We start from the raw sequence: 26,379 nt of genomic DNA, 5'->3' as shown, positions 1-26,379 counted from the left end.
GTTTACAATGATCTGGAATTGGTAGTGCCCCTAAACTTGCTGCCTGCCAGAAGGAAAAATAAATCTTCTTTGAAATATCATTGAAGATTCTCAAGTTTTCTATACTATTTTTCATATACAGCATATAGGACACAATAAAAAAAAATACCCAGGTATATAAGAAGACAATAATATCAAGTATCTGGAAGCCAAGAAAAACAAAACAGAAACCAGATCAACTATGGATTCAGAAAATGGGGATTTCAGATGTGAACTTAAAAACTATTTTGCTCCAGGTGCCTAGGTGGCTCAGTCAGTTAAGCATCTGACTGCATTTCAGCTTAGGTCATGATCTCAAGTTTGTGACTTTAAGCCCAGTACTGGGCTCTGTGCTGACACCACAGAGGCTGCTTGGGATTCCCTCTCTTTCCACCCACCCCCCTGCCCCTCCCTGGCTTGCACTGTATCTCAGAATAAATAAACATTAAAAACAACTATTTTGCTTAATGTGACCAATAAATTAAGCAACAATATTGAGGACATCAGCAAAAAGGAGGAATAAAAACATCTAAAAAATACAGGACTAAAAATACAATCACTGAATTTAAGAATTTATGGATGAGGTGCCTGGGTAGCTCAGTCAAGTAAGCATCAGACTTCAGCTCAGGTCATGATCTTGCCGTTTGTGAGTTCAAGCTCTGCATCAGGCTCTGTAGTGACAGTGTGGAGCCTGCTTGAAATTCTGTCTCTCCCTCTCCCTCTCTCTCTATCCCTCCTACCCTCAAAATAAATAAGTAAACTTTTTTTTTTTAAAGAATTTAGTGGAGGGGCACCCAGGTGGCTCAGTTGGTTGAGCGTCCAACTTTGGCTCAAGTCATGATCTCACGACTCATGAGTTGGAGCCCTGCGTTGAGCTCTGTGGTGCCAGCACAGAGCCTGGAGCCTGCTTTGGATTCTGTGTCTTTTGTCTCTCTCCCCCTCCCCCGCTCATCTTCTCTCTCTTTCTCTCTCTCTCAAAAATAAATAAATATTTTAAAAAATTAAAAAAAAATAGTGGATGGGCTATTTTGCTTAATAGTTTGCAACAGCTGAAAAAAATTAGTGAACCATAAACTAGGTGAGAAGAAAATATCCAAACTAAAATATGGAAGAAAGAAAAGAGTAAAAGTGATATTTGGTATAGGGTAAAATATCTAGCATACAGGAATGTGGAGCCCCAGAATGAAAGGATTAAAAAAATAGAGGTAGAAGCAGTATATGGGGATGCAATTGGTGAAAAAGTTCCAAAAGTGATTAAAGACATTAAGCCCCAGATTTAAAAAGCACTACAAACTTCAAACAGGGGAAATACAAAGAAAACAACAGCTAATAATAAACAATAGCTAATAGTAAAAACTGATAAAAACAATTAAACCAATAAAAAACGATGAAAACAAAAGCAAAACACTTTTAAAAGCAGCCAGAAATAAAACAAGGTGCAAGTATACTGACTGCAGAAATCTAAAGATGAACAATGAAAGCCAGCATATACTCCAATGATATCTATAACACACTGAAAGAAAACTGTCAACCTAGAAATCCATACCCAGCAAAAACACTCTTCATAAGAAAAGGTGAAATAGATATTTTTTCATGTTTCATGTATTTTTGAGAGAACGAGAGACTGAAAGCAAGCAAGGGAGGGACAGAGAGAAAGGGAGACACAGAATCTGAAGTAAGCTCCAGACTCCAAACTGTCAGCATAGAGCCCAAGGTGGCACTCAAAATCATGAACTGCAAAATCATGACCTGAGCCGAAGTCAGACATTTAATCAACTGAGCCAGTCAGGTGTCCCAAAACAGACATTTCTCAAGCAAACAAAAACTAAAAGAATATATCACCAGTATATCCACAGAATGTCTTCTATAAAAACAGTGATAATAGTGATGCCTACTGGAGTTTAAAATATGTATAAAATTAAAATACACAACAACATTTGAATTGGGGGAAGGGATTGTTAAATGTAGTAAAGTGGAAGATTCTTTCACAGCCCAGGAAGTTGTAATAATACTACTTAATATCATACTTTAATAAATCCAAGATAGATAGTGTAGACTTTTGGGTAACCATGAAAAGAAAAAGGTAAAGACTTAAATATAACAAGCTAATGATAGGAAATAGGAGAAGAAATGCCATAAGAAAAACTAATCAAACTGAAATAAAACAAGCAAAAAAAGAACAAGTAACAAAATGGCCAGAATGAAAAGAAAATAGTAACATGGTAGATTTAAACTCAAATATTACATTAAATATGAATAAATACTCTGATTAAAATAAAAAATTATAAAAGTAGATCTTTTAATGATCCAACTACAGTTGACCCTTGAATAACACAAGTTTGAACTGCATGGATCCACTTACATGCAGATTTTTACAGTACAGTACTGTAAATGTATTTCTTCTTGCATATGATTTTTAATATTTTTCTCTAAGCTTTATTATAAGAATACAGTAAATAATACATATACAAAATCTGTGTTAATTTACTATTTATGTTATTATAAGGCTTCTGGTAAACAGCAGACTATTAGTCCTAACTATTAGTAGTCAAATTTTGGGGGGATCAAAAGTTACATGCAGATTTTCAACTATGCGGGGGAGGGTTACTCAAGGGTCAACTGTAAATGTCAATAGTAAGAAACAAGTCTTAAATATAAGGATACAGAAAATTTGAAAGTAAAAAGAAAAAAGATATATTAAGTAGATGCTAACCAAAAAAAAAAAAAAAAACTGGTGTAATACCAGAGAAAGTAGAGTTTAAGGCAAAATATAAAAGCTGATAGGAGATAAAGCACTGGTAAAAGGAGAATTTGTGCAAGAATTCTACTTCTTTGCATTCTTGTCAATTCAATGCACATACCACATACCTTAACATCAGACCTGAGATGCTAGAGATGCTTCAGTTCAGTTTTCCATATGGAAATAAAACGAAGACACTGAGATTTTTCTTCAAAAAAGAAAAAAGAAAAAAAAGAAAAAAGAAAAAAAGAGGGAACAGAAGTTTTCTCTTTAAAAACTCTCCAAAGAGATCACAGTATGCCCAGATTCTGGTTACATCACTAATTAGTGGAGAGTTTAGTTCATATTAGCATTCAAACTCCCCAATGCCAAGTTGCATGGTCTTTGTTTCCCTTTCTTCTTTCTTTCCTTTCTTTCTTTCTTTCTTTTTTCCTTTCTTTCTTTTTTCCTTTCTTTCTTTTTTCCTTTCCTTTCCTTTCCTTTCCTTTCCTTTTCCTTTTCCTTTTCCTTTCCTCCCTCCCTCCCTCCCTCCCTTCCTTCCTTCCTTCCTTCCTTCCTTCCTTCCTTCCTTCCTTCCTTCCTTCCTTCCTTCCTTCCCTTCATTCTTCCCTTCCTCCCTTCTTTCCTTGTCTTCCTTCTCTCTCTTTCTCAGCCATTTGTTATTAAAGGATAATTATGAGGGGCACCTGGGTGGCTCAATTGGTTGAGTCCCTGACTTCGGCTCAGGTCATGAATTCTCAGTTTGTGAGTTCAAGCCCCACATCGGGCTCTGCACTGAAAGCTCAGAGCCTGCAGCCTGCTTCAGATTCTGTGTCTCCCTCTCTCTCTGACCCTCCCCCACGCACACTCTGTTTCTGTCTCTTAAAAATAAATAAACATTTAAAAAAATTAAGAAGGGACGCCTGGGTGGCTTGGTCGGTTAAGCATCTGACTTCGGCTTAGGTCACAATCTCACAGTTTGGGAGTTTGAGCCCCGCGCCGGGCTCTGTGCAGACAGCTCAGAGCCTGGAGCCTGCTTCCTATTCTGTGTCTCATTCTCTCTCTGCCCCTCCCCCACTTGTGCTCTGTTTGTCTCTTAAAAATAAAGTTAAAAAAATGTAAAAAATTTAAAAAAGAGATTCTAAAAGAACAATTTTGATTCTGCACTACTCTCAAAAACTTAAAAATTCTCATGAATTTTTTCTGGACTACTTTTATATTCAAGTGAAATATTTAAGGTTAATTTGCTAAAATATCAACAAGTATAGCATATAACTCACACATAGCACTTAGGATATGTAAGGCACTATTTTATGTATCTTATAAATATTAACTCATCAAATGCTCAAAATCAATATTTTTGATATCCCTATTTTATCAGTGTAGACAATAAAGCACACAGAGATTAATTAACAAGATCACACAGATAAAGAGGGACTAGGAATGGAACCTAAGCTTCAGAGTCAGTGCTTTTAAGCAACTAGAAGAAGTTCTTGACTGGGATTTAGGTGGGCTTTACCACAAACCAGAATTCTGTCTGACCTTGGCAAGACATTTCCCATTTCTATGTCTACTTCCCAATACACAGAAATGAGGAATTTTATCAGACCTCTCCATATAGTTAAAAGCAGTTGTTTTAGGCTTCAATATACTTCTAATAGTCATTTCTAGTTTTCTCCCCAAATTCCTTCCCCTCTTATAAAATTATAGAAATTTTCAATTGAACACACATTCATATAGCTAAAGACTACATTTGCTAGCTTCTCCTGTAGCTAGATATTGCATATGACTAAGTTCTAGCCAAAGAAATCTGAACATTGGCGGTATATACAACTTCCAGGTCATTCCTTTCAATGAAAAGGGTATGCCCATTCCTATCCCTTCTTTCTTCTTTCTAGCTGACTGGAATACAAGTAAAACTGGGCCATTAGATAAAGACTGTGTTGACGCTGGCACAGCAACAAGAAAGGAGAAGGCTGGTTCTCTGCATTTGTGGGGCCCTCAAATTACCCCAGACATTTTTATGAGTGAAAAATGAACTTCTATCTTCTTGGGGCAGGTGGGGGCAATAAATCTCTCAAGTTCAGACACTGACCATGAATCCTACCTAACTTAGAACTGGAAAGTAAATTATCATAAAGTGGATTATGTTTTCACACAAAAAGCTATAATTAAAAAACATGTTCCTATCCATTGTCAACTTCAAAGTAAATATAAAAGTACAATGCGATATAAATTAAAAAGCCACAAAATTTAAGAAATACCATTAAGCTCCCTTAAAATATAAAGCTATGATACATTTAATATAAAAATACAGGGGCAACTGGGTGGCTCAGTCAGCTGAGCTTCCAACTTCGGGTCAGGTCATGATCTCAAGGTCTGTGAGTTCGAGCCCCGCGTCGGGCTCTGTGCTGACAGCTCAGAGCCTGGAGCCTGCTTCAGATTCTGTGTCTCCCTCTCTCTCTGACCCTCCCCCATTCATGCTCTCTCTGTCTCAAAAATAAATAAACATTAAAAATTTTTTAAAAATACATATAAATACGTTCTGCACATTGATTATACAGGCTTATATGTAAACATAAACATACATGTATTGCAATTACACATGGCATATCAGAAACGTGACTTAAGATTAACATGTCAGGTTTGATGTGACTAAACATTTAATTAATAAGTTTGCTTGCCCTCTTGGAACTTAATTAATGTGGGTTTTTCTTGTTTCTCTGTTTTTTTAATGTGAGATTCCTTTGTTTTCTTAAAAATCAGTCCAGGGAAGCTTAACCTATAAACCTCTCTCAAACACTTTCCTGAATACAATCATTTTATTGACTAGACAGCTATACTTTGGAAAGGGATCCCGAACTTCTTCTTTACTACCCTTTAGTATGGCTTTTGATGACAAACTTGATGTGCCATGGGTAATTAATTCAGGATACTAACCAAAGTTCTAAACGAAATTACATTAAATGTAAGTAGCTGAGTCCACCTGGATTTGTGTGTTTCTAATGAACACCTGAAGAAGGTTTTAAAAAAAATTCTCGAGATTAACTGAGAGGAACCAAAACGATTCTTTAGAATTACTTGCCAAATCTCCAAGCTGTGATCTAGCAACCAATCACAAAACCTTACACACTAGACTGAAAAAAGGAAAACTTTAAGGCAAAGAGGCAATGTCCTAACCTGGCCTTATATGACTCCCTTTTGAGCCATGCACGGTGGGTTTCACCCTCGTCTAGAAGTCTAGATGGACACTGACTTTAAGAACTCTTCCCCTCAAACTTTTCCGCTTATATGAGTCCACTGTGAAATGTATGAAATTTTTTCTACTTTTAATTCAGTCTGGAAGTTTTCTTATCTTTCATCTATCTCTGACTCTTGGCATTTGTGCAGGAGAAACACCTACCTCTACTGAGCAAGGCAAAACGTCATTCTTCATTTGGAGCTACATTCATCAATAGGGTGTTCAGTTTCCCAGTGTTATATTGTCATGCTAAATTAATCCGAGTTCTTTTCTTGTATTGTTTAACATTGTCACTGACTCACTGGCCTAAGGAGACTCTCTTCTTTCTCTCTTTTTTTCTTTAGTTTTATTTATTTATTTTTGAAAGGGCAGTGGAGGGGTAGAGAGAGAGAGAATCCCAAGCAGACTCCACACCACAAGTGCCAAGCCCTATGAGGGGCCTGAACTCATGAAATGTGACATAATGACCTGAGCTGAAATTAAGAGTCAGATGCTTAACAGACTGAGCCACCCAGGAGCCCCTCCCTTCCTTTTTTACCATAAATCTTTTATACTGATAAATATTTATCAAATCAGATGATATATTCATATGCCTTTAAGTGAAAAACTTCTCAACATTTAAGGATTATTTAAAAGTTATAGATTATTTATAAAAAACACAATATGATTTCCTCAAAATAATATTGTATAGCATAAATGCTATGCTATTTATTTTTACATGGCTCTCACCCTACGAGTGGCCATCAATGACTAGTTTAGAGTTAAAGTAAGAATTGAGAAGAATAAACTTAAAATATCCAATGTAGTGGCTTGCAAAAAGAAAAGAAAAAAGTATAACATAATTAGGAGGGCAAAGTCATTTGTCTTGCAGTGAAACTCATTCATATTTTCCCATATAAAAATTACAATTTCCACATAACTTGTTGAGCCAAAAAAAGTTTAACAGCAGCCCCACAGAAATTATTATATCCTTTTCCAACTTTTATGCCTCATGTTGAGAGTAACTTTCAAATGCAATACAAGAACTCAATAAAAATAGTAGGGTATTAGTTATAATACCAATAGCAGAGGCAGCAGCTAACATTATTAAATGCTTACTACACACCAGATTGTGTTAAAAACGTTGTATGAATTATCATATTTTAAAAATATTTACTGAAGTATAATTAACATACAGTGTTATTTTAGTTTCAGATGTATAATATAATGATTCAACAATACCATACATTACCTCATGCTCATAATACGCATAGTCATCATCATATCAATTACCATATTTAATCCTAACACCTCTATTAGATACATATTATTATTAGCCCCATTTAATAGAGAAAAAGCTTTAGAGGAATTAAGAAACATGTCCAAAATGAGACAGCTTGTAAATGATTCAAATGGGATTTAAACCCAGCAAGACAGGCAAAGAGTACACTTATAAACTTTTCAAAAATATAATAAGAGCATGTCGTAATTTTATAACTACTCATTTAAATTAAATTTTCCTTTATTTAGCAATTACATATGAATAGCCTAGATAACAGGTTAAGGATACCACATCAGTGACTACTTCCAAATAACAATCAGATGCTGCCTGAAATACAGAGCCACAGAGCCCCACCCACACTGCCGCCCCCCTGTGAAGTACTCTTGGTATTGTTCTTCCTTGCCACTCCAATATCCTGAAGAATTTCAGTGCTTGGAAAGGATCAGGGTGCCATTATGAAAACCACAATGACCTAGTATGTTACTTAGAAAATAAATTTTACTTATAAAGAGATGCTATATGATTGAATTTACATTGTTTTTTTAATGTGTGCAAATTTAATAAGAACAAAGAAGGGGCCAAAGATAAAAGTACTAAAAGGTGTGAAAAGTGGGGCACCTGGCTGACTCAGAACAGTGTGGGACTCTTGATCTCAGAATCATGAGTTTGATCCCCACATTGCGTGCAGAGATTAGTAAAAATAAGCAAATAAACAAACTTTTTAAAAAGGTGCAGAAAACAATGTAAAAGAAAGAACATGAAAGGGAACCTGTACAAAAAAGGAAGAGAAGAAACTAGATAAAGAGAAAAGTAGAGTATTTAAGAATGAGAAAGATTACAAAAAGTGACAAAAGTAAATTGCAAATGTACAAAAGTAATTTACACAAGTAAAGGTAAATCATAAAACACACTAATAGCAAAAATAAGAAACAAAAAAAGAGAGAAAAATCTGTGTCTATGACCATTTTTTTTGTAAGCATCTACTTACTATAGGTCTCATTACTGTTCTTTTAGATTTCTGTTCTTTGGTAGCTATTCAGACAGTGCTCACTATTTTGTAGATCAGGAAAATACTAATTTGATACCCTATTCATTTACTCACATTACCTTTCTCTGTTAACTTTTTTTTTAAGTACACAGACTAAAATTCAAGAGCCTAAATGGTTATATGAAATATTAAAAGTGGGGCGGCTGGGTGGCGCAGTCGGTTAAGCGTCCGACTTCAGCCAGGTCACGATCTCGCGGTCCGTGAGTTCGAGCCCCACGTCGGGCTCTGGGCTGATGGCTCAGAGCCTGGAGCCTGTTTCCGATTCTGTGCCTCCCTCTCTCTCTGCCCCTCCCCCGTTCATGCTCTGTCTCTCTCTGTCCCAAAAATAAATAAACGTTGAAAAAAAAATATTAAAAGTATTTTATTTTATCCTTAAATGTATTTTCTTAATATACTATCACTTTAACATTACTCTTCCACAATATAACATTAGAAAGCATACCTCCTTTCAAAGTTAAATATATTACTTACAACTGTCAAAGGTAGAAGCTCTTTCCAACCTGCCAATGATATCTTTGTTATAATAAAACAACAAAAAAAGAATGATACTGTCTTTATTTTTTTTTAATGTTTGTTTCTTTTTGAGGTGAGGGGAACAGCAGAGAGAGGTGGGCAAAGGATCCAAAGTGGGCTCCGAGCTGACAGCAGAAAGCCGGGTGCAGGGCTCAAACTCATGAACTGTGTGTGAGATCATGACCTGAGCTGAGCCCCTGAGCCAACCAGCAGACACCCCAAGAATGATGTTTTCTTATTTGAAAGTTGCTAAGAGTGTAGATCTTAAAAGTTTTCATCACAAGGAAAAAAAAATTATAACTATGTACAAATCATTACACTGCATAACTAAAACTAATATAATGTTACATGTCAATTATACCTCTATTTTAAAAAATGACGTTTTTCTGTGTAGTCTTTTTTGCAAGCTAATATTCCTTTACTTACATAAATATAATTTATATGTAAATATATATAAATATAAACATACAAATTTAAATAAATGAATAAATAATTTAAATAAATAAATTTAAATAAAAAAATTTTTTTAATGTTTATTTATTTTTGAGAGAGAGTGACAGAGTGTGACCAGGGGAGGAGCAGGGAAAGGGACACAGAATCTGAAGCAGGCTCCAGGTTCTGAGCTGTCAACAAAGAGCCCGACGCGGAGCTCAAACCCTTGAACAGTGAGATCATGACCTGAGCTGAAGTCGGACGCTTAACCGACTAAGCCACCTAGGCGCCCCTAAATAACTTTATATAAATACCTCCATTCACCCTAAAACCTGGAATTTATTACTTATGAACAAAGTTAAGAACAATGCTTTAACCGTAAGTATTTAATACAAACCCAAATTCAATGGTTTGTGAATTCACAATTCATTTCTGAATGGTTGAAAATATATCCAAGGAACCTAAGTGGAAACATATAAAATGCAACTTCTTCTGGAAAAAAAAATCTTCATTTTATACACGTTCAAGAACAGCCATCCATTCTGTCAAACTAGTTACCAAGAAAGCTTGAATACGTTCTTGAGTCATCCAGAACTGTTGTAGCACAAAATTAAAATGGTGATAACCTTCCTGTCACTGCAACTGGTTTTAGACATCACTTCAGTTTTTAAAAATTGAGAAGAAATTTTAATATGCCAAAAAAGGTACTGAATAATGAAAATGGAACCTATTTAAATAATCACCTATGTGAGCTGTTGATAAATTGCTGTTAAAAAACAAAACAAAAAATAAAAAGAACTCTGGTCATTAAAGGTAGTGATATCTGGGAACACTATAGGAATAGAGTCTAGAACGTTTCAGGCAAAAATTAATTTCTTATTACTTATTATCATAATACCTTAGAAAAAGACCAACTTATACTTTTCCCATGCATGCTCCACTCAGTCTGGTGAGGAGGAAGTAAATACAAAGAGGCAGTCAAGGAATAACACTGTGACCTGGGATGAATTTCTTGCCATCACCTCTTGGCAATGGACAGACTCCAAAGCTATGACTACTTTCTCTGATACTGCCTTCCTCTCCGATCGTACTCTCAGTAGAAAATTGAGATGTATCTCAATAGAAAATGGGCCAATCAATCAACTTCAGTGAAATAAATTTGCTCTCTATCCCAAAATATATAATCTTTTTTTAAAAAAAGCAATTAGAGCAAAGTAACAGGATGAATGAATTAAAAATATTTATACATGTTTACATTGTGGTGTGTGTGTGTGTGTGCTATACTTTAATAAAAATTCACTTATTTTAAAAGTCAGGAAATGAGCCTCAGAAAGTTTCATTAACATAGTGCTTATGTTACATGCTCACATGGCATAAGAAAGGTAGAACCTGGATACAAACTATCTATTCATCTCTCTGACTCCAAAGACACTGGCTGCTTTTGGTGATTATGCTATACTGTCTTCCACTCGAAGTGCACCGAAATAATTAATCATTCCATATATATTAAATGTTTATATGAAATGCACTAGGCATTGTGCTGGGTACTAGAAACTTATAACTATATAGTGGTAAGAAATTATGCCAATAATTAAAATTTATTTTTGATCTTAGCCATTGCCATATATGCATAAATAAAAGGTAAGTCCTATACAGAAGTATATCCTTTGAAGGAATCAAGAAAGCCTTTATGAAGAAAATGGTATCTAGGATAGCTCAAAAGATGGATTAAGTTTAACAGGTTTGACCGTTAGAAAACAACAGGGAAACATTTCCAAAGCCATGTGACTGAGAAAGGGCTGGATTTTTTAAAGTACTGGGTTTAAGCATAGCTTTAATGTATATACACAGGAAAACATTCTAGCAAACATGACTGAAGCAGATGGGAGTAGAAACTAATGGAACTAATAGAAGCAGATAATCATGAAACTTGATGCCAGGTAAAGAAATGTGGATTTCTTCCTGAAAGTACTAAGAAATCATTAAACATTTTTGAGCACAGGAATTACATGATTAAAGCAATAATTTTGGAACTATTAGTCTGGTATCAGGGAAGGTAGCAAGAGGCAAAAATCATTTGGAGGATGTTGGCAGAGAGGGGGAGGAGTCAAACATTCATTTCAAATCCTGGGAGGATAGAAGAAAGATTACATCAGAAAAAGAACTGTGAAATCTAGAAGGGACAAACAAGTTTCTTATTGTTTTTTCACATTTTCTTTGTTTAGGTTTGGCTAGGGGTGGGGTGATTGTGCTTTTAAAACCCTGAATTGAAAGTGGCAGACTGATATACAAGTGTAAATGTCCAAGAGACCAAAAGGAGAGAGAAGATTAAAGCTTGAGAGGGACTGGAGAGTCATCCTATTGAGGATAACAAAATCAATGATGAGGGCAAAAGAGAAAAATTAGCATGGAAGCAGTTCTGAGTATTAAGGTGCAAGAAGAGGACTGACAAAGGGAAAAGAGATCACATTACATTAATATGTACAGACCTCATTATGGATGATCTAAAGATGAGTAACTTCACTATGTTTTTCATTTTAACCTTAGCTGTTTCTGTCCTCATCTACTGTACAGATAGGAGTGGACATATTCTGGTTACAAAATATATGCGTTCAACCCTATAGTTTCAAGTAACTAACAGCAAAAATAGCACCTGGCCCTTCAGCGCAGGCATGCACACGCACTGACGCACACATGCATGTGCGAGCACACAAACACACACATGCACAATATTAAGTAATTGGATAAAGGCTTTCACAATAAGGAAAGGATGCTGTCAAAGAGCCCCTAGATACTACCTGGTGAATAGTTTTGCCAGTTCCTGTCATTTAACTGCCAGCAACAATTTTTCACATTAATTATAATTATATATATATATTTTTATATATATTTTAAATTATATATAAATATATAATTATAATTATATATTTTGCACCACGTATTCATAAGAACTTGCCAGTAGGTATGCTTTTTTAATTTAAGAGATGCTTTATTTTAATTTCTGATCTTAATTTGATAGTAATTCAACAATTTAGTTTGCAGTTTATCTACCCTCCAGCCCAGTTAAGGAGTTAATGTTCTAGAAATAACATTTAATGTATTTAAGAAAGCTTACTATTTCAAAGGCCTTGAAGAAGTTTTCTGTAAAACAAACGAAAATTACTGCTTCCTGGTTTCCATTTTGAAAATTTGAATTTTATTTTTTTTTTAAATTTTTTTTTCAACGTTTATTTTATTTTTGGGACAGAGAGAGACAGAGCATGAATGGGGGAGGGGCAGAGAGAGAGGGAGACACAGAATCGGAAACAGGCTCCAGGCTCTGAGCCATCAGCCCAGAGCCCGACGCGGGGCTCGAACTCACGGGACGCGGGGCTCGAACTCACGGACCGCGAGATCGTGACCTGGCTGAAGTCGGACGCTTAACCGACTGCGCCACCCAGGCGCCCCAAAAATTTGAATTTTAGGGAAGGAGTGGTATGAGGTTGGGCTAAGTGGCTTTTCACAGAATAGAAATGCCTGTATTTCCATCAAAGTATAGTCTCTATGAATCAAGATACTAAAGCAGAACTAAAGAAATGGTTTACTAGTGTTGAATTTTTTTTCAGAAAAATCTAACTGTACAGCAATTAGAAGAAAAAGAAGCTGTGCTGGTAGGAGAAGAAACAGATTCAGTGTGATATATCCTAAACAGTGGAAAAGTATATTAGGTCATACTCTTGGCTTTGCTCAGGTGGGCAGTAAAACACCATCAGCCATGTTAACTCCAAATTCAACTCAAGCTCATGAATATTTACTGAGCACCTACTGAGCCAGGCATGTAGGGAAGGATAAATAAGTTGACAATTTGACCTAAAGATATCTAATGCAAAATCAAGACACACACTAGTTTTCTACATTAGTTCTAATTTCAGACTGCAAATTTTAATTTTTGGTTGGGGAAACAGCATCACGGTGTCTAGTGTACCAATCTGGGATTTTCATATCCCCACACTTTATTGTTTTTCTGATTTGTATTAAAAATACAAAAGCCACAAATTTCTGATTTGTATTAGAAATACTATGTAACCCTGATAAATTGGTTCTGGATAAGAAAGACTGATACCTTATCAGAGATGATGACAGCTACGATAACAACCCAGATATCTTAAATACATTTTCAGGCAAGCATATTATATTAAGTACAAGTGTGTTCCATGTCAAGGCATTTTTGATGCAAAATATTTTAACTGGGATTCTCCTTAAAAAAAGACTTCATGTGTGAGGATAAAAAATGTTTTGTGAACAGAAGGCAAGGACATACGATGACACCATATATTAATATCCAATGGTAATTTTACAGTGCTCAGCTTCTGGGTCTATCAGCTTCTGGGTCTATTTTTTATCCCAGTACCCTATTTTTAAGGCGTAAATGATTAAAGGTAATCTTCAATTTAATTATCACTTAATATCTCAGATCTAAAAATGAAGGACAACATATAAACCAAATACAAAATATTCTGCTTTTCTACCTAGAACACCAAGAAATCCAGGTGAAAATTAAATAAAAACACAAATTTTACAGGTCAAATACACAGTCCACTACTTTGGTTCTCATAGGTACATGAATGATCTAGTACCTAATGTACTAGTATTAGTACCTAGTACCAACTGATTACAATTCAATCACACCATTTATTGCCAAGGTCTATAACAAACACAGAGAAAATGATTAGTAGATAAAGTGCAAGTAAGATGAAAAGTCCCCTGAGTCCAAATTTGAAGCTGGAAGTAACTACGAGCATATAATCCCTGAGGGCATATATGCAGCAATACTACAGAGGCCACAGGATTGGTAGAAGGCTTCAAGTGACACCTGGGTTAAATGTAATATGACTGTGTGTTTGACTAAATGATCTGAAAAGTCACCTTCAGCCCCAAACATCAGTTACTTTATACCTTACAATTTTGTGGAGTCTGTACCATGTTAATAGGAACCTTCAGAACCAAGAAGAAAGAATCCACTGAGAGTAAGAGTAACTACTAAGTTGAAAAATTCAATTTTGGCCTTTTAAAAGATAGTAGACAGAAAAATGACTTGGCCCATAGAAGACACAGAGGAAAATGTTTCTGCTTGGGAAATCTATTACTTATAGCTACTGGTTGCCTAAAATTGAGCATAATACAATGATTTTTAAGTATATGAGTACAAGGAAATAAAGTGTACTTTATGTTTTATAGAAAACTATAAAAAGAATAATCTTATTCTTATAACACAATCTTTCTGTGCCTTGTCTCCTCAATATTTCCCATTTGATTGGCTCCTTTCAAGCAAGAATATGTACTGAAAAGCAATCTAAAACATGAGCTTATATAATTGCTTCAAAAACAAATACCTTGATTAATTTAACTTCATTCTAGCTATAAATTCTAACTAATTTTTTTTTATTCAGAAATTTAGATGTAAAGATCACTAGATCAGAAACAGAAATGTCCTTATCAGTAGCAATCAAGTTCTATCTCAGCTAAGGCTTTGCTTTTTCCCAGTTTTGTGAAGAGCTCTTAAACTGAATCTCAAAGTAAATAGCTTTTCCCTTGAAATATAAGCACAGTTTGTTTAAGTATTAAGTTAAAGCTCTGGTTGTTTTGTCTAAGAAAAGCCATCTTCACAAGACAAAAGTATTTGCCTTAGTTTAGGGGTTAGCTCTATGACGAGTTGCTACTTCTTTCTCTTTACAAACTTTAAAAAATATTAAAAATAAAATAAGCTAATTAACAAAATTAAGTTCTCTTTATTTTAATGAAATTATACTTTAAACAATTTATGGTACAAAAGATGAGACTTCTTCCATTTTAATCATTTAATAATATTTGGTTCAATAAGTATTCTTGTAAATTCACAAAAAGCAAGCATTCTTCTGAAAATAATTTATATTAAACCTAATGTATATGTACTCAAGTTTTGTATTAGACTTCTTTTACACAGTATAATTCTCTAACACATATTTGTCATTTATAGAATATATGCAAGTGACATAAATGTAAAGATAATTTTGTAATGATTATTGAAATCTGATAGTAAACACATGATCAGATGTATTACTATCCTGTTTTAACATATAGATAACATTTCAAAATATAAATAACAAAGGAACTATTCTGAAAACTAGTTAATCAAACACATGAATAGGTGCTATCCTCATGTATGTTTCTACTTCATCCTAAAAAGTAGACACTTCACACATTTTCCATCTGAAATATGGTTTCCTATCACTGCCCAATGAGTTTTAGAATTTATTAGATTAAGGAGAACAGAATTATAAAAACTATTACCAAGTCACAGCTTCTTGGCTTTTAAACAGAATAAATGGGGCGGGGAGGCAGCACCTGGGTGGCTCAGTCGGTTAAGCATCAGACTTCAGCTCAGGTCATGATCTTGCAGTCCGTGAGTTCGACCCTTGCACCTGGCTCTGTGCTGACAGCTCAGAGCCTGAAGCCTGCTTCAGATTCTGTGTCCACCTCTCTGTCTGCCCCTCTGCTGCTCATTAATAGGTATTATTTAATGAACTTTAAGGATATTTCTACATACATCAGAAATCTGGAGAGAAGAGAATAAATCAGCCAATTACTGAGCTATTGTTAACAACCACGTGGGTTTTTTTGGAGTGATCAGTGACATATTCAAATATTTGGCCTAAAATTTTTAATGATTTATCTAGATATTTACCAAAAGTTTTATTGTATTATCAGGCAATGATTATTTAGCTGAATTTCTAATAATTCTTGCAATATATCTTACATTTGAAAGAATTAGATAATATACTCAATTTTTCATAATGAGTCAAATAGTCATACATAATAACAATGTGTAAGACAGCTTTAGGCTAGGCACTAGGCACTCATGAAATATTTTACTTCTCTTATTAGCACAAAGAAAGGACTTTTGTTATATAGCTTTGCTATCCTGGAATTGACAACACTTTTAAATTCTATTTTAACCAAAAAAAATATTGCAAGGAAACTAAAGTACCGAAGATTGGATCTTGTAAAAGTTGCTCTCCAAATAGTTGAGTAGTGTGCCAGAGGAAAACACAGGAAACAAAGGCCAAATAAGGGAACTATATGATATGAAGAAGCATGAAAACCAAAACCAACACATATATAAATACTAGACACCTATGCTACACTATAGAATTAAAGAACTGTAATGTTTAGCAGCAAGAAGACCTTCTGGCATTGATAGGGAAAAAATCTGTTATTAGATGGCCAACAGGACTGATAGGGAAATTCCTGTCTCTGACCAGACTCCCCTTCCGGGTTCTTCTTCCTACCCCACTTGCCCATGCCAAATTACGACTAATGAGGAATGCAGAAGTAACGGACTATAAATTGTTCCCTCTGCTTACACACTCAGGGCTCAGACCTCTGGAGAGTGATCTCCTCTGAGCCTGCTGGTGTGAAATAAACTTGCCGCCTCCCAAGATCTCTGAATGCTGCTTGGTTCTTCCGCTGGGTGATCCAGACTAGGTTCTGTAACAGCATGAATATTCAGTCAGGTAGCAGGAGAACAAGTAAGAGCAAGCTGAGGGAGATACGTCAAAGTGCTGTGCCCAGAAATTCCATACATAATAAAATTATATGTGAAGTATATGCCTAATTTAACTCAGTAGGATGAGACAGTTAAAATTTTTTTAAATGATGGCCATAAATACTTTCACATGTCTTTTTCACACATCTTACTGCATCTTCAAAACAACCCTGTGAGTTAAATAGTTTAAGATTATGAAACATAACAAAAGAAATATATAATATGCTTCATTAAAAAAAATAAGAAAAGTAGATCATCCTATAGTTTTAGAATGAACAAAAACATAAAATACATATATCCTGTGCCTCAGGAGCATGGATGCAAAAAATAATTGTGAGTTTCTGTTTGCTTCTGAATAGTAATACACGAGTACCTCTCCTCTTCAAGCCACTCATCCTCAATCTTCCCTTAGTCATGCTATTGGGTTTCTCTGGCATATTCTTTGTCCTTTCCCCCCACCCTGCTTCAGTTCAATTTCAATTTCCTTCTTAAAGCCTTCCCCAGTGAATACAATCTACTCAAATTTTTTCCTTCTGTGTAAACTACAATTAAGAAAATCCTAAAACTAGGTTTTATTATAAAATTTCATTTGCAAATCAGTTGTTTGAAAATTAGAATTTCTTTTATGTAAGAAAACATGTTATAAAATTTCCAGGCTTTCAATAAAAAAGCCTTTTAAATTTACAATAATAGAAATACTATTTGAGGTGAAAAGTAATAGAAAATTATTTCCTAAGATTCTTATAGCTTATAATAAATGCTAGTGTTTATTCAATTAGCAGAACATGAGGAAACATACCAGAGTTCTGTACTGATTCTGAATACAACTTTTGGATGCTTTCTGGACGGACTTTCAAAGTCTAACTGCAGTATACAAAAAAAAAAAAAAAAAAAAAAAAGAGAGAGAGAGAGAGAAAAGTTAACATTGCAGGCTTTAGGTTGACATCCTTAGAAAGGCCTGGGTGTAAGGACAGCCTTTGGCTGGTTGCTGGGAATTTTGATTTCAGGAGGGTTCACACCATTCACAAAATGGTGGCTCACTATGTCTAAACTGCTTGCACAAACAATATGGTTTATACTAAACATCTGCTTTCCTTCTAGGAGTTTGAATTTTGGTATATACTAGGCAGAGGGTGTCTACATGACTAGCCCCCCCCCCCCCCCCCCCCCACCAATAAAAACCTTTGACACTGAGCTCAAATGAGCTTCCTGGTAGATGTTTCACATTTGTGACCACAACTAGTTGCTGGAGTAATTCAGTGCAACTTGTGTGACCCTACTAAGAAAGGGCTCTTGGAAGCTTAAATTTGAAATCCTCCAGACTTCCTCCTGTGAGCCTTTTGCTTTTTCTTCCATCCTTCCCTTGCCCTTTTTTTTTCTTTATAAGTTTTGCTATAATAATTATATCAGCAAGTGTGGCCATATGCTGAGTTCTGTGAATCTTTCTAGTAACTCACTGTATTTCCGGGGGTTCTTGGGGCCCCCTGCCCCAGGCTATTACTATATTTTGTCTCATTTCCATTAAATGTATGAATATTTCATTCTTAATACAAGTAAAGTAGTAACTGCATTTTGATCCTTCTCGTTTGTGATTAAGGTTGTTTGAGGTTCTTCGTAAAAGTATGAGCAAAAGAGAAATATTTTAGTATAATAACTAAAGCATATTTAGAAAAGAAGAAAATTTAAATAAGATGTGTGTACATATGAGGGGAAAAATACTGCTTGAAATAGAATAAACTGAAAAGTGAGTTGCAAAAAGGGTTCAAGGTAATGGAAGGAAACGAAGGAAACCTGGAACAACATTTTCTATGAAGAAGAAAGCAGTGGTAGAGGGAGATGCCGAGTCCAGTGATTCTCTGTGTTTGCCACCATAGTGGTGCAGAACATGTTGGTTGGTAAGTCCCTATGAAGGACGATTACTGACATCTGAAGTGCAAGTAGATGAGTACTTGGTAAATACTTGTTAACCAAGCTCAATCTTCTCCTAAAATAGCCATGGAGTCACCAAGTTTTCCAAAAAAAATTATGAATAAATGAGATAGTCTTTTCAAAGAAGTTTTTAAAAAACAACTAATGACAAGATGCCTAGAAACTTTACAACAAACTTATTAGAAACAAAAAAGAAATAAGATCACATATCAAAAATTCAGAGCTTCAAAAAAATCAAATGGTAGCAAATGAACTTTTACGTGGACAACTAACAGTTGAAAAAGATCTTTAACGGTAAAAAGTTATAATTTGAGATAAGAAAATTCTGACCACAAAGAAAAACAGGGAAGTCTATGTAATAGAGCATGAGAGGTTCAAACTAGAAGTTAGTTAAAACAAAAAAACAATTCAAGCTCTTACCATGCCTTTAACCAATAATAAAAAGTTCTTTAAATAAATCAAAAACAGGAAGTCAGATAGATTATAGCTGGTCCACTTAATCTTGGTAAAAATAAACGCACTCATGAGTAGAAATTATATAGGAAAAGGCAATAATACAAATCACAATTTGCATAGACTTTTACATTTCTCAGAGATCATTTACACACCATAGTCATTTGAGTCGTAAAACAATCCTGTAAGAGTAGTGAACATTTTAACATCCCTTTCTAAAAGTTAAAAAAAGAGGTTCATCTGGATAAGTGATTGATGTCAGATGAATCAATAAAAGAAGAGCTTATATTAGGGCCCGGATTTCTCTACTTCTTAAAAATGAGATTTTCCTTTCCCCACCAATGTATTTCAAACTGTGTCTCTCAGAAGAGGACTTAGAGATATGTTTGGAATGAGGAGGGAAGTGTTGCAAAGAGGAATTATCAGGCTCTTGCCAGAGATTTAAAAGGAATGTATCAGAAGGAAAATCAAAGTGGTAATTAACTGTGGATCTTTCAGGTCGTATGTGTAATCCAGTAAGTACTGTAAGTGATGCAGTTAAATAGTGATTATGTATTGAGGGACCTACTCATATGCTTTCCACATAAGATGTAGAAAGCTGGAAAGAGTATTGTTTCCAACCTCATCACACACAAACAAAAAAGGCAGTTAATCTACAAATTTTCTTGAGCCCCTAAGAGAGCTCATCTAAGTAAGACAGACACCTCCAAGGAGAAACAGGACGTGAGCACTTGGCTACCTGAAGCAGATGACAGATGGAATACAGGTTGATAAGGACTCAGCTAAAATTTCTAACAAACTGCTAAAGGCTGAGTGTGAACCAGCATGAGAATAGAGAATCCCTGGGAGCCAGAAACATCAGGGGAATGAATGCTCATCTACTCAATAAGTCTTCTCACATTCCTCAGAAGGCAAAAAAAGTTGGGGGGGGGGAGAAGAGATTGGAGAGACCTCCCTCAAATAGGAAGCCTGGAGGACCGGAAAAGCAGCTACTGTGAAAAAAGCACAAAGTCCCACTTAGTCCCTCTCCCCTCAAAAAACAAAAAACCTGAAACTAAGGATGAAAGGTCAAAAACCCCTGTAGCCCTCAGGGCACAGGTGAAGAGTCAAGCTGAAGGAAAAGAACAGAAAAAAAGCCCTCCATCCCTGGAGGGAGAGGAAGAAAAAAACATCTGGAATTTACTACTAGTGGTCCTCCACCACTGGGATAAGACAGGATTGCTCACAATGTGACACCCAAGACACTCAGGGAAACAACCTTCCAGTAACACTGAGGCTGACTCAGAACAAAGCATGTCACCCCATGTCCTATACTGCCAGGTCAGTAATTATCAAGTAACAAATAAAGAGTCTACTTCTAGGGGAGGTTCCAGATAGTAACAAGAGACCCTGTGTAAGACTCAGAAACAAATTAAAGATTTTGGGGTGAAGATAGACCAGATATTGGGTTAAACCCTTGAGCAAACCAGCCTCTATTCTGAACACAAAATAATGCTAGAGAAATCTGAAGCCCACAGTGCACTGATACCAAAGCAACAACAAAACCCGACCCCAGCAAAACCCCTGACTATATTAACTTAACTGCTCTCCCCATACATGAAAGGACTAGGAAAAAAAGAGCATGTCAATTTTTAAGCAGAATGAAATTTATCTCAGTCTCCACTGTCCTAGACAAGATATTTAGCTTTCAGTCAAAAAGTACAAGCCATATGAAAAAAGAAGGAAAAAAAAAAAAGCACATAGTCAACCAACAAAGAAATAAATTGATATGAGAAAGTTAGTGGCATTATCAGGCAAGAAATTTAAAGTATCTGTGATTAATATGTTAATATATTCCAGTGTAAAAAGGTTGACCAAAAGCCAGAACAAATGGAAAATTTCAGTAGAGATGGAAACTATAAAAGAAAATCAAATCAAATCAAATCAAAAGATGGAAATAAAAACACGGTAACAGAGATAAAGGCTGCCTTTGACAAACTCATCAGTAAGCTCAACACAGTGAGGAAATCATCAGTCAACCTGAAAATAAGTAAATAAAAATCACTCACCGTGAAACACAGAGTAAACTAAAACAAAACAAAACAAAACAAAAAAACAAAACAAAACAAAAAAAACACAATTAAAAAAATAAAAAACACAAGTATGAATAAAAAAGAGAACAGATCATTCAAGTACTATGTGACAATATAAAAGTGTAACACACCCATAAGGAAAAGAGGTAAAAAAGATTACAGAAAAAAATATCTGAAGATATTTGAATAGCTGACAACTTTTCATAATTAGTAAAATGTAACAAAACACAGATTCGACTTGCTCAGAAAGCATCAAGTAGGATAAGTATCATACATAGATGTATTATATTCAAATCCCATAATAAATATATATATATATAGATGGCATCTAGAAAAAAAAGGAATTACAACAAACTTCTGATAATAATTTGCCATACAGAAGATAATGGAGTGATATCTTTTATTACAGAGGTATAAAATATCACAGAGTGGAGACCAGCCATCCCCACTACACTCTATCCAAATTCCTCAACGAAGGAATCCAGCAGCATAACAAAAGCTCTACACCATTATGTTCCTGGTATAATTTTGTTACACAGACACAGGAAGTGAAAAAACAGTCTGTACATCCCTACCTCTAGTTTTGTTTCCTCCAACCCACCCTGATACCTGAGTGGACTTTTTGTGTGTGTGTTTCAGAATTTAAAAAGAAAAAAAAAAGGTATATTTATTTATTTTGAGAAAGTAAGTAAGTGCACATGTGCATGTGCACCCGAGTCACAGGAGAGGCAGAGAGGGTGAGAGAGAATCTAAGCAGGTTTCATGCGGTCAGCATGGAGTCTGATGCGGGGCTCTATCTCAGGAACTGTGAGATCATGACCTAAGCTGAGATCAAAAGTCCGGTGCTTAGGGCGTCTGGGTGGCTCAGTTGGTTGAGCATCTGACTTCGGCTCAGGTCATGATCTCGCAGTTCATGAGTTCAAGCCCCATGTCAGGCTCTGTGCTGACAGCTCAGAGCCTGGAGCCTGCTTCAGATTCTCTGTGTGTCTCTCTCTCTGCCCCTTCCCCACTCATGCTCTGTCTCTCTCTGTCTCTCAAAAATGAATTTAAAAAAAAAAAAAAAAAAAAAAAAGAGTCTGGTCAAACCCTACTTAGATCCTTAATCACAAAAACTATAACCTCTCCTTCATGAGAAATGCAAAGAAATCTGACTGTCTTTATTCTCTAAACATGTATAGTACCAAGCAGTAACCTGGTATTAACACCGCTGCTCTTACTCTTCTGAGGAGAGTAAATCTTAAATCATCTGAAAGATCCAGGACCCCACAGTGGGGTTGCCATTTGGGAATGTATGGCAAAGGGAGTGCCTGATAACCTGACATCTGAAGGTGAGCTTTTGCCAATGGGACCACCGTTAGGAGAAGGGGAAGATGCCTAACCTCTTTTTGCCCAGGCCAAAAATTCCAGGCTAATGATGTTATTCGCCAGTTATATCATTAAAGGTTTTATGATGAGTCCAGTTACATCATTTTTACTTTATTCAAGACTGAAAGGAGTAAGTTTCTATTTCCCCCCTATGCTTCAATAAAAACACTTTTAACAAAAACAAATGAACATAATTTTTAGACCAGAAGGGCCTTTTCACAGGGATGCTGAAAATATTAAATTTTATTGTCTAACTTCTAGGACAAGTCACCAAGACGTCATAGCAATTTGCTTACAAACAATAGACAGTGAATGGTCAAAGCCTGTAGATATCATGGAGGGTGGGGAAGGAAAGAGAAAGGGAAAGAGAGAGAGAGAGGGAGAGAGAATGAATAGGGCTGCCTCTGGTTCAGGAGAGGATTTTTCCAAGGACAAAAACTTTTCTACAGGCTGTGTCTTTCACTTATTCTCTCAACTCATCCCAAAATGCTCTATCAAAATTCAGGTAGATATCCCTGCTTTTTAATCACCATCAAATATGCACTACATTCTAGGCACTGTAGTAGGCAGTGAGGAGACAGAGGAGAATATGATCTCAATTTTTCTGCACTCATGAAACTTAGCCAGTTCTAATCTCCTCCAAAGCTCCTCCTGAAAGCCTTCTGTCAACTGTGCAGGCTAGGTTTTTAAGCCCATCCCCCAAATGTTTCCATAATATGCTGTTTATTTTTTTTGCCAGAGCACATTTTATTGTCAATCATCTTTTGACTTATGTCCCCTATGAGACAGAAGCTCTTTAAACACTGGGGCTCTGTTTTATTTCCATATCTTCATCACTAAGGATTGTGTCTGGCAAGGTCAATAAATATATTTTTAATTAAAGAAGGAACAAATTTTTTTAAAAGTGTTGAGATGGTCTGCCTTTTTAAAAATAAAAGATATAGATTAGATGCTGGAAATCTAAGATAAACCACATGTAATAATTTTTAGATATTTCTATCATGGATCACAAATAATGCATAACATATACTAAGGAACTACAAAGTTAAAGATCCTACATGTATCTTAGTTAGAAAATAAAATCCACACCAATGTTCTATAACAATTTAAGCATTGTTATAAATAATTCAGAATCACAGGAAAAGACTGTAAGGAACAGCTGAGTATATGAGACAGGAAAAAGGAAGGGAGAAACCAGATATAATCTAGTAATCACAAATTTAAAAAGGAAAAATACTAAATTCCTTACAAATTATTTTGCCTATTTTTCTTACCATAGCAACAAAATAGTATAGTAGAATAGACATTAGACTAGTACAGAAAGGCAATTCTCTCCTTCAGAAATGCTTTCCTTAGAACTTTTCAAACTCTGACTAAATATGCTAAACAATAGAAAATAAAAAATATCAACATTTAGGGTATACATATTTAAAATATAAAAGCAAAAGGCATTACACTATTATTGAGTCTTTCTACAAACTTGACCGCAACAAATTAAGTATTTATATCAGTGTTTTTTGCTTAAATGGGGTGGGAGGGGCACGAGCAAGGGAGGGGCAGAGAGAGAAGACAGAGAATGAATCCCAAGCAGGCTCTGTGCTGTCAGCATGGAGACCCACGTGGGGCTCAAACTCACAAACTGTGAGATCATGACCTGAGCAGAAATCAAGAGCTGGACACTCAACTGAGTCACCCAAGCACCCCAGGCTGATAGAATTCTTTTAAAAAGCTTTATAGGTTTCTTATGTTTCAAAAACATATTTTATAAGCCCACTCATTCAGGCAAATGCTATACCCACAGATGTCACTGAAATAAGTCCTTCTGTACCTTGGGCCCTCTGTGAGGCTGCTGTGGGACAAGGTCCTGAAGATTCTTGGAAGCCCTTTTGTTTACCAGAGAAAAACTGGAAGTTGTGCCATTAAGATTCCTGAAAGGTTTTTTTTTGTGTCTAAGAGAATCTATGAGGGCCGCCTCAAATTTTTCTGAGATCTTAAAAAAGGTTTTATAGTTACACTTTAGTTTCATTTTTACCTTGAGACCACATTTTCCAAACTTTGCTCTGGATTTGATCTTCATTCTTAGGCCCTTTGAGAACCTTTGCAGGCTGGAAAAACTTTCCTGAGCCCTTTACATTTCCTCCAAATTCTGCTTGAAAACAAGAATTTCTTTTTTAACTCCTCTCTCCCCATCCACATTTCATAAGGTATAGCTAAAAGAAACAGTTGAAAACACTTTGGACATTCTTTATCATACCCTCCTTTGCCAGATGCATCAGTTCACTAAGTACACTTTCTATTTTCCATGTTACCATAGGTGGACAGTTTTCCTAAACTTTCTGCCACTAGATAACAAAGATATTCTTATTTCCAGTTTCAAATAATATTGGCATTACTTTCTTTCAAGCCCTTATAGTCTCCATGAATTTATCTCAAGTTTCATGATTTCTTGTCCACCCACCAGCTGATACTATGTCCTTTTCTTTTTGTTACAGTAGCACCCCACTTCCAGATACTAAGTACTATTCTCATTATCTATTGCTGTATAACAAACCTTCCCAAAGTTAGTAGCAGATAAAATAACAACTTTTTTATTATGCTCATGGGTTATGTAGTTCAGAACTTTGGACAGTGAACAGTAGAAATGGCCATCTCTACAGACTCTGGGATATCTGTGCCTCAGCTGGGAAAACTCAAACAGCTAAGGACTTCTTCATTAATGGCTTCTTCACTAATGGCTCTTCCTCAGATGACTGGAAGGTAGAGACACTGCTAATCTTGGGACTGCATTTCTTATAGAATGGTGATACAGCTTTAAGAGGGAGCATCCTGAGAAGCAACGGCTGAAAAGCAAGCATTCCAAGATACCAAAGCAAAAGATGCAAGACTTCTTCTGACCTAGCCTCAGAAGTCACATAGCATCACTTCCCTCATATTTTACTGATTACAAGCAAGTCACTAAGGTCAGCTCAGATTCAAGGGAAAGGAAATTGGACTCCACCTCTTGATGGAAGAGTGGCAAGGTCACAAGCAGAAGAATATGGGGGATGGGAGATACTGTCACCATCTTTGAAAAATGTAAAAAGTCACAATGGATATGAAAAGATTGATCAGGCTCAAGAGGAAAAAAGTTGAGGCTTCAACCAGTAACAGCTCTCCTGAAATGATAACAATATGTACAATAAAAACAAAACTACAATCATTTCTCAAAAAACTTAAAAACTAGAAATTATGACAATTATTTGTTATTGGGTTCACCATTTAACATAAAACTGTTTTTATTAGTTAAATTTTATGAAAACATTTCTGTGGCCTCTATACTATCATTTTGAAAAAGTATATACAATGAACATATACAAATAAGGCTCTAAGTGTTCTTCTGAATAGCTTAATGTTATTAAACAATTTACACAAAATTTGAACCTAGTAATGAAAATATGTATATCCCATCATTCAAAATAATTTACCACATTGCACATGAGGAAAAAATCATGTTTGGTTTTTTGTTTGCCTGGTGTTTTTTTTTTTTTTTTTTTTTTTTTTTTTATTTTTTTTAAATTTTTTTTTTTCAACATTTATTTATTTTTGGGACAGAGAGAGACAGAGCATGAACGGGGGAGGGGCAGAGAGAGAGGGAGACACAGAATCGGAAACAGGCTCCAGGCTCTGAGCCATCAGCCCAGAGCCTGACGCGGGGCTCAAACTCCCGGACCGCGAGATCGTGACCTGGCTGAAGTCGGACGCTTAACCGACTGCGCCACCCAGGC

At 35.6% G+C, this 26,379-nt stretch overlaps 1 protein-coding gene across 10 annotated transcripts in view; it reads right to left on the bottom strand.

The window, feature by feature from the left end:
• Positions 1–26,379, bottom strand: part of SSBP2 (single stranded DNA binding protein 2) — a 322,394-nt gene that overhangs the window by 155,599 nt on the left and 140,416 nt on the right. For 2 of the 10 annotated variants that reach the window (XM_086697523.1, XM_086697512.1), the window contains one exon: positions 17,596–17,660. The exons of the other annotated variants lie outside the window; for them this stretch is intronic. The gene's annotated coding sequence lies outside the window, so the exon portion shown is untranslated. The remainder of the gene's footprint in view (positions 1–17,595; positions 17,661–26,379) is intronic. 10 annotated transcript variants of the gene reach the window in all.

The sequence above is a fragment of the Puma concolor genome, chromosome A1 (assembly GCF_028749965.1).
Source record: "Puma concolor isolate L17-30 chromosome A1, mPumCon1.1.hap2, whole genome shotgun sequence".
NCBI classification, from domain to species: Eukaryota; Metazoa; Chordata; class Mammalia; order Carnivora; family Felidae; genus Puma; species Puma concolor.
The sequence above is the reverse complement of the archived record's forward strand: the minus strand, read 5'-3'. Positions and strand labels throughout refer to the sequence as shown.